Source organism: Pan paniscus, chromosome 1 (assembly GCF_029289425.2).
Source record: "Pan paniscus chromosome 1, NHGRI_mPanPan1-v2.0_pri, whole genome shotgun sequence".
Classification (NCBI taxonomy): Eukaryota; Metazoa; Chordata; class Mammalia; order Primates; family Hominidae; genus Pan; species Pan paniscus.
In genome coordinates, this window is record NC_073249.2 from 44,643,079 (window position 1) to 44,659,242 (window position 16,164).

Consider the following 16,164-nt stretch of genomic DNA (forward strand, 5'->3'; position numbering starts at 1 on the left):
TTCATCAGATGATCTACATTTAGTCTAAATTAGATCTCATTGCCTCAGGCTAAACTTTGAAGTCCTGCTTCACCTGACTCCACCACCCAGCCAGCTCTCCAGCAGAGTCCAACCAGCTCCCTTTCATGCTGGCACCTTCTCTCCACTGCATATTCCCCACACTCTTGCCCCCTGCCCCTACGTCTTAGCCCAAGCCAGTCCCCTGTTCAGAAGCCCATCCTTCCCTCTGTGTTGTAGTCACCTTGCTCTTCAAAGTCCCATTTCAAATCGGGGCTTCACCATGAGCTTCCTTGAGCTTCTGCAACAGACAAAAGTATTTTACAATTAGAAGCACACAGTTTTGCATTTACTTTCACTCCATTTGTTTTGTGATCCAAAAGGCCAAAATATACACCACTATATCAGCTAAGACAGACCCTAAGTGTAAGGAAACAAAGTTACCTACAGGTGGAGGGTTCAAGGCCTGGCTGGCATGGCAAATTTCTAAATTCCTACAACTATAAGAAAAACCACACCACTGCTAAATTCCCTAACAACAGGAGCTAGCAGGCTGATTTAAAACCCAGACCACTATAACTCTGGTTGGACAGAAGGCCGGCCTTACAAGCCTTCTTTTCTGATAAGCAGTTACAGACCTTAAGCTGGCTTCAGCAGCTTATGCAGGCTGTGCACAAACTGTCTTTGTGTCCTATAGTTCACCTTTTGATGTAAAGAGCCAAATTTTAATGCTAAAACCCTGCCCCAAAGTGAACACGGGATGTCTGTAACATATCTATTTACCCATTGCGCATGTGTCATCTCCCTTCATGAATATGTATAGCTTCCCCCCCAAACCTGCTGAATATGTATGATACTGGCCCTGTTAGGCATAAAACCCAACTTGTCTTTCTCCTCTTTGAAGAGAGAGCACCTTCAGTCCACATTAGAGACTTTCTCTTTCCGGCTTGCAAACCAATAATGCCAATAAAGCTCTCCCTTCTACATCTAGCCATCCTAGTGGTCTTTGAGACGACAGTTTTCTCTTTGCAAACCGTCTTCCCACAGAATTGTTGAGCAACACAAGGACAGGATGCTATAATAGACTCACATCACCTCACAACACCAAGCACAGCACCCCCCATGAATACTTGGTGAATTGGTATAACCTTGTTCCCACCCCTCTTTGCAGCTCTATCCCTTTCTCTTAATCCAAATTACCTATAACCCTCAGCCCTCAATTCCACTTTTGCCTCCGGTTCTCAGGGATTAGACAACCCAAGGTACGTGATCAGACTTTGTTTTGATTTTAGAAGATCGTGCTGGCTGCAAGCCGACTGAAGAGATTAGAGTGAATACAGGCCAGCCGGCAGGGGCGCCATTGCGCCCGCCCAGGTGAGACAGGGCTGGAGCTGGTGAGAGAGATGGAGAGAGGAGGATGGATTCAAGAGATACTCAGAAGGTAAAAAGATGCTCCATTTGTCTGGCACTATACAGTTTCCAAAGCGCTTTTGCATCTATTACCTCCTTTGACTTTCAACTGCCCTTAAGATATACTGAGTAGGTACAATCAAAATCTTGGCTTTAGTGGTGATGAAACGAAGCTAGGAAGAGTGGAGGCATTTGCCCAAATTCACACAGCTGGTTAGAACAGGGTTGGGACTCACATCCAGATCCTCCGACATCACATCCAGGGCTCCTTTGCAGTCTCAGGTCACCGAGACTCACTCTGGAGCTGCCATGGGAGGGCCAGTGTTAAGTTGCAGAATCCTGACTCGGCTACCTGCCTGAGGCTATTTACACACTTCCAATTGATTTGTTGTAACCTGTAATTATTTTTGCTGAATTTTTTTTCACGCTCCATTTGTCTTTTTACTCTCCAGCAGACAGGCTACAAGAAATAGCAGATTGGGAGAGGAGTGGGAACAGGAGAAGCTGTCTTTGGCTCGGCTGGAAGGTGAAGGGATTCCAGATGCCGGTTCCTGGCTTGCTCCCCCCTCTCCATTTGGCTTCATCCTGGGGCTCTCTTCCTCCCCACAGAGGGGTGGTGGGCACTCTGTGCCACACCTCTCCTCTCTGGGATCTCAGGTCTGTCCCTGAAACCTGCTGGTAGAAGAACCTCTAGAGTCCTTGCCTCCTTCTCACCGTGTGACCATTGCCCATTGGCACATCTGTCAAGACACAGACTTTTTGGAAGAAAAAAGAAAGAGTGAATGCTGCAGAGATGGACTGTTAATTTTCCAAATAAGATATGACTCTGAGATCCCACCTACCCAGCTGGTAGGACATTCCACCATGCTCCCTAAGGTGGTTTGAGTGTTTGGAATGAGAAAGACTCTCTCCTCACATTGAAATCTTAGTCCGGCGCCTCTGAGTCTTCTGCTTGACGAGGCCTGACCTTGGGCTTCCCCATGTCCTTTCAGAATCCAGTTTGAGCGAGAATCCTGCTAAGTCAGGTTAGTGAAATTTCCCCACTCTTGTTGACTATCCTCAATATTTTATCACCCCTGCCTGCATTCAGCAATGATCCTGTCAAGTCAGTTTAGCCAGAAACCCCTTACCCTTGATGTTTCTTCCTAGTAATTTTCCATCCTCTGTCCCCAACCCTGACCATTGGTTGATTACAAATCTCCACTTGCCCTTGTTGGAGTTGAAACTGAGCCTGATCTCTCTCCCCCACCACAAGACATCTTTGCAGTGGCCCCTATACCTACTGCCATGGCCTCCCTTGAATAAAGTCTGCCTTGCCATCTTTAACACGTTTGGATAATTCTTTTCTTTCTTCTTTTTTAGTTGGAGTCTTGCTCTGTTGCCCAGGCTGGAGTGCAGTGGCTCAATCTCAGTTCACTGTAACCTCCATCTCCCGGGTTCAACCGATTCTCCTGCCTCAGCCTCCTGAGTAGCTGGGAATACAGGCGGGTGCCACCACTCCCGGCTACTTTTTTGTATTTTTAGTAGAGATGGGATTTCACCATCTTAGCCAGGATGGTCTCAATCTCCTGACCTCGTGATCCGCCCACGTCGGCCTTCCAAAGTGCTGGCGTGAGCCACTGCACCCGGCCAATTTTTTTCTTTAACAGGGGTGGTCACTCAATTTGCAGAGCTTGGAGAAAGGCTTCTCCTCATTGTCTGAACCTATAGGGTCCCTTCGAGGAGGTCAGGGCTGTTCACAATCTATTCTCCTCCATGCTAACTTGGCCATCATCCCCCAGACCCCAGAAGGGGTTCTGTTGTGTCCTGGGTGGCTGTGTGGGCATGGAGCGCAGGTCTTCACCCCCACACACGCCGCCTCGTCACTCACTCCCCCACATTCTGCCACAGGATTCAACCCACTCCCCAGTTCCAGGTCAGCAGCAGCCTCCCTCCCCTCTCTTGTGGAGCCAAATCCTCCTCAGCATGGTAAGGTGGGCTTTGTTTTGTTTTGTCTTTTTAAATTACAGTGGAAGCATGGAGAAGCTGTTAACTCCACCCGCGTGAGAAGAGTATGCAGCTAGGACAGTCTTCCCTGAATGGAGTTGGGGTGAAGTTGGAAGTAGCTCTCATTCTTTTGTGACAAACCCATAGTCAGGAAAATGGACACAGTTAATATCTCTTCTCATTATCCTACTGCACTGCCATTTACAGGTAGCTCTGAATTTGCAGTCCTCACTATTCCTACCACAAGACAGTTATTATTAGCCACACTTTACATGTGAAGAGGCTTGGAGAAATTTAAAAAAAAAAAAAAAACTTGCCTAAGGGCACACAACTATGAGTGACAGAGTGGAGAGGGATTCAAACCCAGGCCTGACTGAAGGCTGTTGCCACTATTCCAGCCACCACTGAGTGGACTTAATGAGTGATCTCTACCAAAGGTATTTGCATGGATTGTCAAAGCTTTGGAAAGGCTATAAGGAAAGAAATGCCCAAGTAAATTCTTCAGGGGTCAGTGGAGTGGGTGGGGATCTATATTCTGGAGGCAGCCTCCAGAGTCTTTCACATTTCCACCAGGTCAAAAAATAAATAAGAAGAAGCATAAACAAATATTGAACTCTAATTAACAATATGATATTGAAGTATTTAGAGGTTAAAGTGTACCAAAGTCTGTAACTTTGAAATGTGTCAACAATATAAGAAAAGACTGGTGGATGGATAGATGAACAGATTTGGGGTAAAGCAAATATAGCAAAATGTTAGTTATAGAATCTAGATTGTGGGCATATGGTTGTTCACTGTGCAATTCTTTAAACTCTTCTGAATTTTTACATTTTTCGTAATAACATATTGAGGGGAAATAAATCACACAGGTGGGTCACACCCATCTCTTGCTATACAATGCCAGGCTGGAGGGGAGCTTAATCATTAGTCACCGAGTTCTTTCCCAAGTGTCCTGCAGGAAGAGTGCTGGACTAGACATTTGAAGACACAGAATAACAAACAGGCAGTCCCTGCTTGGTGGAAATTTAGGATACCTGTGAGAAAATAGGACGGAATCATAAAATCAACAGTCGTAAAGACAGTGAGCTCTTTATTTTCTGCTTTAATGGAGGGGGAGCAAATTGCCTGACTATACATGTCCAAACGCCTTTTCTTTTTTACTTTGATGCATGGGAAGGCTCACCACACTTAAAGAGACAGAAACGGGCAGTAAGAGAAAGTGGCCCAAAAGCACTTAGCGGGTTACAGAAGGTCCCCAGTGGAGAATCCACCTGCAGGTCCCAGAAGGTGTGTTGAGGAGCAGGAGGGGCACCTTTTGTGGCAGGTGGGTTTAGTGGAAAGTTCAGGGGACTTGGAACCATGCCAGGACCAACTCTGCCGATCTAGATGAACTTGAACAAGTCACTGTTCTCTTTGAAGCTTAATTTCCTCTTTTGTTGCCTATAGGCCAAATTCTGCCTAGGGCTTGTTTTTATTTTTCACATCTGAGGCAGGAAAGCAAGGCAGTTCTGATGACAGTCCTCAAAGGCTGATCTTGGCCTCCAGCCTTAGCTGTGAAGAACAGGGACCCCCACACAGCCCATAGGAGAAAGGCACCTAGGGCTTGTTTTTATATGGCCTGTGAGTTAATGGTTTTTTTAAAAATATTTTTCAATGGTTGGAAAAAATCAAGAGAAGAATAACATTTTGTGAGATGTAAAATTATATATAATCCAAATTTCAGAGCCCATAAATAAAGTTTATTGGAAAATGGCCAAACTCATTTGTTTACATATTGTCTGTGGCAGCTCTCAATCAATAATAACCAGGTAGTTGCAACGGAGACCTTATGGCCTGCAAAGCCTCAAATATTTAGTCTCTATGCCTTTATTTGTTTATTTATTTTATTTTAACTGTTTTTTGAGACAAGATCTCACTCTGTCGCCCAGGCTGAAGTGCAGTGATGCAATCTTGGCTCACTGCAGCCTCGAACTCCTGGGTTCAAGCTATCCTCCCACCTCAGCCTCCCAAGTTGCTAGGACTACAGGAGTGCACCACCATGCCTGGCTAATTTTTGTATTTTTTGTAGCATTGGGGTTTCGCCACGTTGTCCAGGCTGGTCTCGAACTCCTGTGCTCAAGTGATCCTCCTGCTTCAGCCTCCCAAAGTGCTGGGATTACAGGTGTGAGCTACTGCAGCCAGCCCCTACCCCTTTACAGAAACAGTTTGCCAACCTGGTGTGAAATAGTTCATCTGCAATTTCACTGCTCCACATACTTCACGTCACAGAATTGCTGTGAGAAGTAATGAGATTTGGGTTTAGTAAACTGGAAGATTCCATAAGATGCAAGGTGTTACTACTGCCCTGATTTCATTTCTCTCAATACCATCCTTACAAAGGCAGGAGAATCTAGACGGAATGTCTTATATAACAGGAAGAGAAACTAAAGTTAATAAAGGGAGACAAATGGCATGCAGAAATAAATGCTCCTATTTTCCCTGAGAGGCTTCCCACAGCAAGGGCCTCAACCATGTACTCCCGCAAATTTGGGGTTGTACAGTCTCATCTGGAAAGATCCAAAGGGGAGGACCAGGCATTTTTCAGGAATTTAATGAGCCAGTTGTTAAACACACCATTATTGAAAAGTAAATTACATAAACTTATAATTTAATAAGTGACATTAAAAGCAAAGGCAATAAATACTCTAATGTTATCAATTCCTAATTCTTTGACTGTATTTTATTATCTGTGCTCTTGAGGTCATTTACTCCTGTTCTATGTGTATGGTGAAAATACTATACATCAGTGTGCTACTGTGACTCTTTTCCTGGCTCTGCATTCAATGATGTCATATTTGGTATCTTGAAATTAGTCATGGCAGGAGTATTTACAATTGGCAGTTGGCAAGCCCTACAAATCAGGCATTCCCCCCGGTCTCAAAGCTGTTTGTTAAACATTTACCAGGACGCTGCTGGGACCAGGACTTCCATTTACAAGAGATTCACAAGGGAGAGAGAAGGCAAGTAGAGTAGAGAGTGAAGAATGACAGAGGGCAGGGGGTGGACATCATGGGGTGCAGAAGAGCAGGAGGGTCAGGTCTGCTTGTGTTCCAAGAAGCTTTTGAACCAGAAGAGATGTATTTGGGGATGAAGGCTTTGATGTAGCCATTTCTATGGTGTGCATTCTTTGGTTCCACCTTCAGATTAATGAGGTGTCAAAGAACCTAGGTCCATAAAGATGGGAACACCAAGGTTTGGGAGGGTTGGAGTCGGGGGGAAGGTGAATGACTCACCTGGAGTCATCCAGTGCCTCACAGCCAGGTCTAGTATCCTGACTCCTTCTCCCAGACTAGCTCTTCCCAGAACGGTGACACTGTCTCACCAAGTACCTGCTGATGACAGGAAATGGACACATGAGTCGTACCTGCATTGCTGCTGTCTTCCTATCAGTGAGAACCTGTCTCCCTCCCTTCTGTCAACAGGCATCTGGAGACTTTGTTAATCTAGGAGTCTGACCACCCACGTCCTCAGCTGGTCCCGTCCCTCCAAAGCCCTCTTCTCCCAGCCCTTCAATCATCTCTCCGGACTATAAGCTTATTAAGAGCACGGGAGTAGTCAGCACATCAAGTGTTTGGCACCGGGGTGAGGTGACTGACTACAGCTCTGGGAAGCTCCGCAGAACAAACACCAGAATGAACGGTGTCTTCATTCTCCAGTGAGAGGACTTTGCATCCTGACTTTGTGTACTCTTTCAGGAGCAGACCACCAGAGACAGTCACACAAGGGGAGGGGAGATGGCATTGTGGGAGTGGCCCACTCCGTGAGCACATGAAATGATTTTAGATCTCCACTTCCGTTTGGTAGCATGTAAAACAGCAGACTCTTGGAAAGTCATGTTTGGAGGGAACCCAAGAGGTCATCATATCCAGAACTTCATTTTACAAACATGTAAACTGAGGCCAGAAAGAGAAAATGACAGGAGCAAATAGGTGATGCTAATAGGTGATGGTGTTGGATTCAAACCCAGGTGTTTTATCCTGATGCAATAAGAAGTACAGATTTGGTCTCTGTCCCTGGTTCCTGGCATACAGCTCCTAAAACCCTTGTAATCTCTGACAAAAGAATGTCTTTTGGATGCTAAGAGGAAACTGGTGGCTGGGAGCCCCTAGATGGCTTCAGAATGGGGGCTGGTCACCAGAAAGACCATGGTATGATTAGAACCTCTTGAGAGGAGAGAGGGGCTGAAGGTTGCGTTGATCCCTTATGGCCGATGATGTAATCAATCAGGCCTATGTCATAAAGCTTCCATAAAAACCAAAGAAAACTTGGTTCAGGAGGCTCCAGACAGCTGAACCTGTGGAGGCGCCTGGAGGGTGGATCTTCCGGAAAGCACATGGCAGCTCCACGCCCCTTCCCACATGACTTGCCCTATGCATCTCTTCCATCTGGCTGCTCATCTGTATCCTTTATCATATCCTTTAAAAGAAACCGGTAAATGTAAAGTAAGTGTTCTGTGAGCTGCTCTAGCAAATTAATTGAAACCAAGGAGGGGGTCATGGGAACCCCAACTTATAGTTGTTTGGTCAAAAGCACAGGTCACAACCTTAGTCGTGTGATTGGCACCTGAACTGGGGGCAGTCTTGTGGGACTGAGCCATCAGCTGTGGGATCTGACTCTCACTGCAAGTAGATGGTGCCAGAATGGAACTGAATTATAGGACACCCAGTTGGTGTCTGCTGGAGAATTTCTTGGTGTGTAGGGAAAAGCCCCCATGCATCTGGTCACAGAAGTATGCTATAGTGAAAGACAGTTTGTTTTCCCTTCAGACTGCATCTCTTTATAGTTTGTTCTTTGCTAAGAAAAGAGCTAGAATTTAGTCTCTTAGCTTCAGACACAATGTGAAATTCATGGAACCATTACTTAAAAAAAAAGTAACCTCTATGTATATATGTGTGTGTGTGTGTGTATATATATATATATTTTCCTGGAAGTATGCTGAACACTATGGAAGTATGCTGAACACTATGAAATGAATTCAATAAACATAGTTCCTGCTATTTATAGCCTGGCTTACAGTTTAAAATTGAGATGGACATAGACGGAAAAGGGGGTTTAGGCTTAAACAATAGAAATATGGATAGAATTTGCATTCTATGGCTGATGATGATAAATGTAAGGTTGGTGGAGTAAGGATGACATGAGTTTGAGAAGCAAAGACCTGAGTTCAAATCCTGTCTCTGCTGTCTATTAGCTGTGTGACTTTGGGCAAGCTGCTCAGCCCCTCAAAACCTCAAATTTCCAGACTATGAAATACAGACAGTAATATTTATTTAACAAGGATGTTGAGAGGATAGAACAAGATATTTGTAAAGTGCTTAGTCTAGTACCTGGAGCAGAACAGGTGCTCGATAATGGTAACTAGTATCATTATCTCAGTGACAGCTAGTTCAAGGTGCTAGGAGTAGGTAGGGACAGAAACGTGGGAAGAGGGGAAGGAAATGATTTACCTACCTGGTGTTGATCACAATAACAGCAAAAATTCCTCATAAGGTATTTGCATTGCTCCTTATGATTTATAGATAGTCCTGAGAGACAAAGCAGAATTAGTCCTATTTCATAGGCTAACATACACTTGTATTTATTCAGTTAAGTTTTACTGTTCCAGACTTGTTCTAGATATGAGGCTACAGCAATGCACAAGCAAAGGCTAATGGAAAATTCAATGGCCCAGACTCTGATGGTGGATGGTGGATTTTCTAAGCTAGTATCTCTTTCAAGCCTCACTCATTCTGTTTGGCAAAGGCCTTGAACACCCAAATGACCAGAATTTTGAGGAGAAGAAAGGCAGAGAGGAAAAGAGGTTGCCATGTGCTGACTCATCCATGGCCCTCTAGAGCACTAATGAGGGGTGGGGGTCGCCTACAGAAGCCTCTTTCCTTGATGGTGCCTCCAGAGTTGGCGTGCACCCATTCTGGGCTCTTGGAGGCTTATGCCCACAGGACAATTACTTCTGGGCTGCTGCACTGGGCTCTGTGCCAGGCAGACTGGCATTCAATTCAGTCGAAGCCAGAGTGCAAAAAACTAAAGACAGGACAGGTGTTGCATGTCAATGACAGGAAGAAGGTGGAAAACACTCTCTGCTCTGCTAGTCTGTGCAGACACTGGCTTGGCCTGTTGCAAGTGTGCCAGAGAGGCATACGTAGGTGTGACACACAGGACGGGCAGGCATCTGAATGACCACAACTGGTCACACGTGGTAAAAATAGAAGAGGCATGTATGTTTGGGCAAATGTGACTGCAGAGTGTGTATATGTGAACATGTTTGTGGCTTGGGTGTTTGAGTGCATGCTGTGCATTGTGAGAATGGTGGGTGGGTGTGAATGTGTGTGTGAGCGGTGTATATCCAAGATGTAAATAGAAAGCAAAGAGGCTGATGTCATAAGCCACAGACAAAAACTCTGTAGCGAAATGCCTTCAGCATGGACCTGTGTGTGTTGCCTGTATGTGTAACTGGCACACGTCTGGTCTAGTTGCCTGTATATGTAACTGGCCTATGAGGACCAGGCTCAGTGGCTCATGCCCATAATCCCAGCACTTTGGGAGGCCAAGATGGGAGGATCACTTGAGGCCAAGAGTTCGGGTCCACCATGGACAACATAGCAAGACCCTGTCTCTAAATAAATTTTTAAAAATTAGCTGTGTGGTGGCATATGCCTATAGCCCCAGCTACTTGGGAGGCTGAGGTGGGAGGATTGCTTGATCCCAAGGTTTGAGACTGCAGTGAGCCATGATCAAGCCACTGCACTCCAGCCTGAGTGAAAGAGTGAGACCTTGTCTCAAAAAAAAAAAAAAAAAAAAAAAAAAAGTATGAGTAGAAGCATTAGTGTTGTGTGTATTTGTACATGAGCTTGTATATATAAGTGTTGGGTGTTGCTACGGTCTGAATGTTGGTTTCCCTCCAAAATTCATATTGGAACCTACCACCCAAGGTCATGTATTAAGGGGTAGGGCCTGTGGGGAAGTAATTAAGTCATGAGGGCTGTGCCCTCCTGAATGAGATTGATGCCCTTATAAAAGGGATTGAAAGGAGCAACCTTGTCCCTTCCAACATGTGAGCAAGAAGCTGTCATCTTGGAAGCAGAGAGTGGGTCCTCACGTGATATCAAACCTGCCTGTGCTTTTGTCTTGGACTTTCCAGTCTCTGGAACCATAAGACAGACATTTCTGTTGTTTATAAATTGCCCAGTCTAAGGTATTTTTGTTATAGCAGCCTGAATACACTAAGATAAGTATGTTACATGTTTATCTACGTAAATCTGTGTGTGTTTCTGGCCAAGGCTGGGAAACAAGATATAGTGTGGGACAATGATGGATTCCAGCTTTCCTATAGGCCTAGGATTCTCTCTCCCTATACATTGGATACAGTTCATCCATCCTGAGTGAAATCCTAAAGGTCTAGATAAATCAAATAAGGCTTTGACCCCTGACACCATCCACTTGCAACTCAAACCCAAGCCACCCAGAAACACCTCCCCTGCTAGGCCCCACCACCGGAAGGAGCCTCTAACACAAAGGCTGACAACACAAAAGATGTCTGTCTTAGCCTCCCCTCATGCTGTCCCTCAAAGAAAAGGGACTGCAGTTGAAACTGAACCATTCATGCTGGCTCTGCTCTGCAGAGCTGTGACACAGACGTCCCAATTTCCCACGTAGAGCCTAGAGGGGCCAGTTGGAAAGCCCAGATAATTTCCTCACTACCTTGTCATCTCCTGAAAGCTGCTTACTCTAGCAGGCCCCCTCTGTTCTGAGGCTGACATTCCTTCTTTGTTCATTTCTCTTGCTTTTGTCTAATGAGGTGCAGGAGGCTGCTGAAACTGACAATAGAATTACCCTGGACTCTAGATTCTGTCAATCTCCATTAGGAGCCCAGGGAGAGAACAGTCAAAGCACTGGGACACCTTGGTGCTGTTATTGTAATGGGGTTCATTGCGAGAGCAAACAAAACAACATCCCCCCGAGATGCTCACCCTGGGCTGATGAGTCACTCTGGCTTCCAGTCCAGGCTGCAGCATCCACCTCACCCCACCACTCCAAGGAGCCAGAGCCCCAGGAAGTCACGCACCTCACTGCTGCGGGTACGGGGACATCAGGGAGGCTCATTCTTCCCGTGAAGATCTGCCTAAGATTGGCTCAACAACCCTCTCTTCATTTAATGACTTGTGAGCAGTCCAAAGCCTCCCCTCGATTTCTGTAATGTCCTAGGTGGCTTAGGTCCTCTTGACCACCTCTCATTTCGAGCAGCTGCTGAATTATTTGGTACATGGACCATCTCTCTGATCCCCTCACCTTCCATATGCTTTTTTTAGGTTTCTACCATTTCAATTCCTTGTGGAACTCAATCTGTTTTCTTAACTGATGCAAAAAAGACCACTTAAAGGTAAGTCTTTTCAACAATGGTGCTGGAATAATTGGACAAATATAGGCAAAAAAATGACTCTCAATCTAAGCCTCTCAAAGTTATTATAAAATTAATTCAAAATTAATTTTCAATGCATTAGTTTATACAGGTGTGGTGGCTCACACCTGTAATCCCAGCACTTTGAGAAGCCGAGGTGGGCATATCATTTGAGTCCAGGAGTTTGAGACTAGCCTGGTCAACATGGCAAAACCCCATCTTTACTAAAAATACAAGAAAACTAGCCGGGGGGTGGTGGTGCACACCTGTAATCCCAGCTACTCGGGAGGCTGAGGCAGGAGAATCGGTTGAACCCAGGAGGCAGAGGTTCCAGTGAGCTGAGATCACACCACTGCACTCCAGCCTGTGCAACAGAGTGAGACTTTGTCTATAAATAAATAAATAAATAAATGCATCAGTTTACATACAGATCATATGTAAAATGTAAAACTAAAAAACTTCTAGAAGAAAGCATAAGAGAAAATCTTTGAGACCTTGGTTAGTCGAGTTTTTAGATAAAATACCAAAATCATGATTCATAAAAGAAAAAAAAGATAGATATTATCAAAATTTAAAATTTGTTCTGCAAATGACACTGTTAAGAGAATAAAAAATAATATGCCACAGATGGGGAGAAAATATTTACAAATCACATCTTTTATCCAGAATATCTAAAGAAACCTCAGCCAGGTGTGGTGGCTCACACCTGTAATCCCAGCACTTTGGGAGGCTGAGGCAGGAGAATCCCTTGACTCTAGGAGTTCAAGACCAGCCTGGGCAACATAGTGAGACACCCATCTCTACAAAAATAAAAATAAAAATTAGCCAGGCATGGTGGCACACACCTGTAGCTTCAGCTACTTGGGAGGCTAAGGTGGAAGGATCCCTTGCGCCCAAGAATTCAAGGCTGCAACGAGACATGATCACCAATGCATTCCAGCCTAGGCAACAGAGTGAGACTCTTTTTGAAGAAAGAGAGAAAGAGGGAGAGAAGAAGGAAGAAAAGAAGGAAGGAAGGAAGGAAAGAAGGAAGGAAGGAATCCTCAGAACAATAAGAAAACAGGCTGGGCGCGGTGGCTAACGCCTGTAATCTCAGTACTTTGGGAGGCCAAGGTGGGTGGATCACGGGGTCAAGAGTTTGAGACCAGCCTGAACAAAATAGTGAAACCCCGTCTCTACTAAAAATACAAAAATTAGCTGGGCGTAGTGGTGCATGCCTGTAATCCCAGCTGCTTGGGAGGCTGGGGCAGGACAATCATTTGAACCCCGGAGGCAGAGGTTGCAGTGAGCCAAGATCACACCACTGCATTCCAGCCTGGGCGACAGGCCAAGGCTCTGTCTCAAAAAAAAAGGCAAGAAAATAAACACCACTAGAAAAAAAAATGGACAAAAGATTAGAATAAGCACCTCTCCAAAGAGATATAGGAATGAAAAATAAGCATGTGGAAATGTGTTTAACATCATAGTCATTAGAGAAATGTTAAATTAAAACTACATTGAGATACCACTACAAACCTATTAGAATAGCAAATAAATAAAAACAGCTGACAATACCAAGTGTTGGTGAGGTTGTGGAGCAACTGGAATTCTCATTATTACTGGTGGGAATGAAATGGTACAGCCCCTTTGGAAAACAAATTGGCAATTTCTTATAAACACCTACCATATGACTACAATCCCACCTCAAGAAAAAGGGAAACTCATGTTCACATAAAACCCACTACATAAATGTGTATAGCGGCTTTACTCATAATTACCCAAAACTGGTATAATCCAAATATTCTTCAACTGGCAAATAGATAAACAAACTGTGGTGCATCCAACAGTGCTAGAGTGGAATACTACTCAGCCATAAAAACGAACAACTACTGCTTGACACAACAACATGCAGGAATCTTAAATGCGTTTTCCTAAGTGACAGAAGTCAGGCCCAAAAGGTTGAATATTGCATGATTTCTTCTATATGACATTCTGGAAAAGGCATAACTATAGGGACAAAAAATAGATCAGTGGTTGCCAGGGGTTAGTGGTGGGGAGAGAAGCTGACAATAAAGAGTCAGGACAAGGGAATTTTTTGAGTAATTGAATTGTTCTCTATCATGATTGTGGTAGTAAATTCATAACTATGCTTCTCAAGACCTATTGTACCACATACCATAAAAAGTGAATTTTACTGTCTGGAAATGTTTAAAAATTGACCCGAATATTGGGGGAACACAAAATGGAATACAAACTAAGAAATAAAACTGTAATACAAATAAACCATATAGTTAATATTGAAAGAGATGGAAAAGAAAATAACTAACAGAAGTAACTTTGGAAAACAGTTTTGAATGGATGCTGTAAGACTAAAGATAAGAACTGTATTGAATGTGGCTTTTGTTACACAACAAAAACAAAAAGAACTATACACAAGTACTGTACTGTAGTAAGTAAATTTGCTCCTCACAGAGGTATGGGTTAGCAGTTCTGAAACTACTTTATGTGTGTGCATACTGGGATTGAAAAAACAAGTTAATACAGTCAATTCTCACACACTGCAGTGGCTACATTCTATAAATCACTGTAAATACTGAATTAGAAAATACTGAAGCATTATTCCAAGGGGAAATATAGAGTTAGGGTCCTGTGAGCCTCTGGTCATACCACTTTCATCAATCAATACATTGCTTTGTTTTGTGTGTGTTTCTGTTTAAAGACACTTTATTCACTATATATTGTTCATTCATTAACATCGAACTCATGGCCAACCAAACGTGCTTTAACTCATGCCTGAATGAAGCTTATCTAACACAGGTATTTTCTTTGTGAGGCTCCTAACAGCCTTTTTATGCTCAGGAACATTAGCACTTCAGCACGACGCTTGGGGGCCATTTTAAACAGCAAAATCACCAATAAAAAGCATAAAAACGGGAAAAACGTGACACTAAATAGACTGTGAAAAGGACACTTGTTTACAATGTGAGAGCTGGAGCAAGAAGGCAGAATGGAGCCTGGTTTTGACCTTAGCTAAGAACAAGCACATCGGGCTAAAGTTTTTGAAGCTCTGGGCATGTCAACGAATGACTGGCAAAAGACCACAGGTACTGGTTTTGGAGTTATAAATTACAGGTAGTAGGAGAATTTGCAAATACAGAATCCGTGAATAGCAAGGATCAACTTTATATGGTAGACAACGAGAGCCAGATGAGGGGAATGAGACAGGAACTCAACCGTCTCTCAAGGCCAGTCACAATTGCTGAGTGCACCGACTTTCTGGAGTTAAAACTCATTGCATGCAAGCAAGCTGGAATGTCCCTTAGCCACCTAGCGTTCACCACTCCTTTTACAAAGACCACTGAGGCCTAGGGAGAGATACGTGACTTGCCCAGGTCACACATGAAATAGGCCTCTGTCTTCCTTTCCTGTAGTGGCCCTGGGATGCCTTGGTTCACCTCTTAAGGATCTGAGGTCCTGAAGGCTGGGAATTTTGTAGGGAGGAGTTAACATATTTGAAATCCAGGCCTCAGTTTACCCAAATGAATCTCTGTCCTATACCACAGATCTGCTGGAAAGAACTTCTAGATAGCGAGTGGAGTGCCAAGGCTCAGTCTTAGACCACCTCTGTTTCTACCAGTACTCACTCCCTAGGTAATCTTATCCATTCTCATTACTTTAAGTACCATCTTTTGTTTGTTTGTTTGTTTTTTGAGACAGAGTTTTGCTCCTGTTGCCCAGGCTGGAGTGCAGTGGCGCGATCTTGGCTCACTGCAACCTCCACCTTCTGGTTTCAAGACATTCTCCTGCCTCAGCCTCCCGACTTTAAGTACCATCTGTATGCAAATTTACATCTCCAGCCCAGACATCTTCTTCTGGGTCCCAGACTCCAATTTCCAACTGCCTTCTTGGCGTTGCCATGTGGATACCCAATAGGCACCTCAAACCTAACATCTCCAAAGCAGAACTTTGATACCCTCCCTCAACCTGCTGCTCCCATCCCCATTCTTTCCCATCTTAGTAAATGGCAGCTGGAATTGCTAAGGCTAAACCTGGAGCATCATTCTTGAATCCTTTCTTTCTCTCATATCATACATACAATTCAGCAGCCAATCCTGTTGGCTTGGAGGACTTCTTACCACCTTCATTGCTACCACCTAGGCCCTCTGACTACTATGTTTGCAAATCTCCTGAACTTTGTTCCCTGTTTCCAGGTTTGCCCCACACAGTCTGCCAAATAGCAATTAGAATTGTCCTTATAAAATGTCAGGTCATACCACTCCTCTGTTCAAAACCCTCCAATGACCTCAGAGCAAAATCCAAGGCCCACAGATGACTCCCAAGGCCCTCATGAGCTCTGA

General features: G+C 44.3%; 1 non-coding gene across 1 annotated transcript; it reads right to left on the reverse strand.

Moving 5' to 3' along the window:
* Positions 1-4,871: 4,871 nt before the first annotated feature.
* Positions 4,872-4,988, reverse strand: LOC112438564 (small Cajal body-specific RNA 20). Its single transcript, XR_003026974.1, has one exon. It is a non-coding gene; the product is annotated as a small Cajal body-specific RNA 20 (non-coding RNA).
* Positions 4,989-16,164: the final 11,176 nt, after the last annotated feature.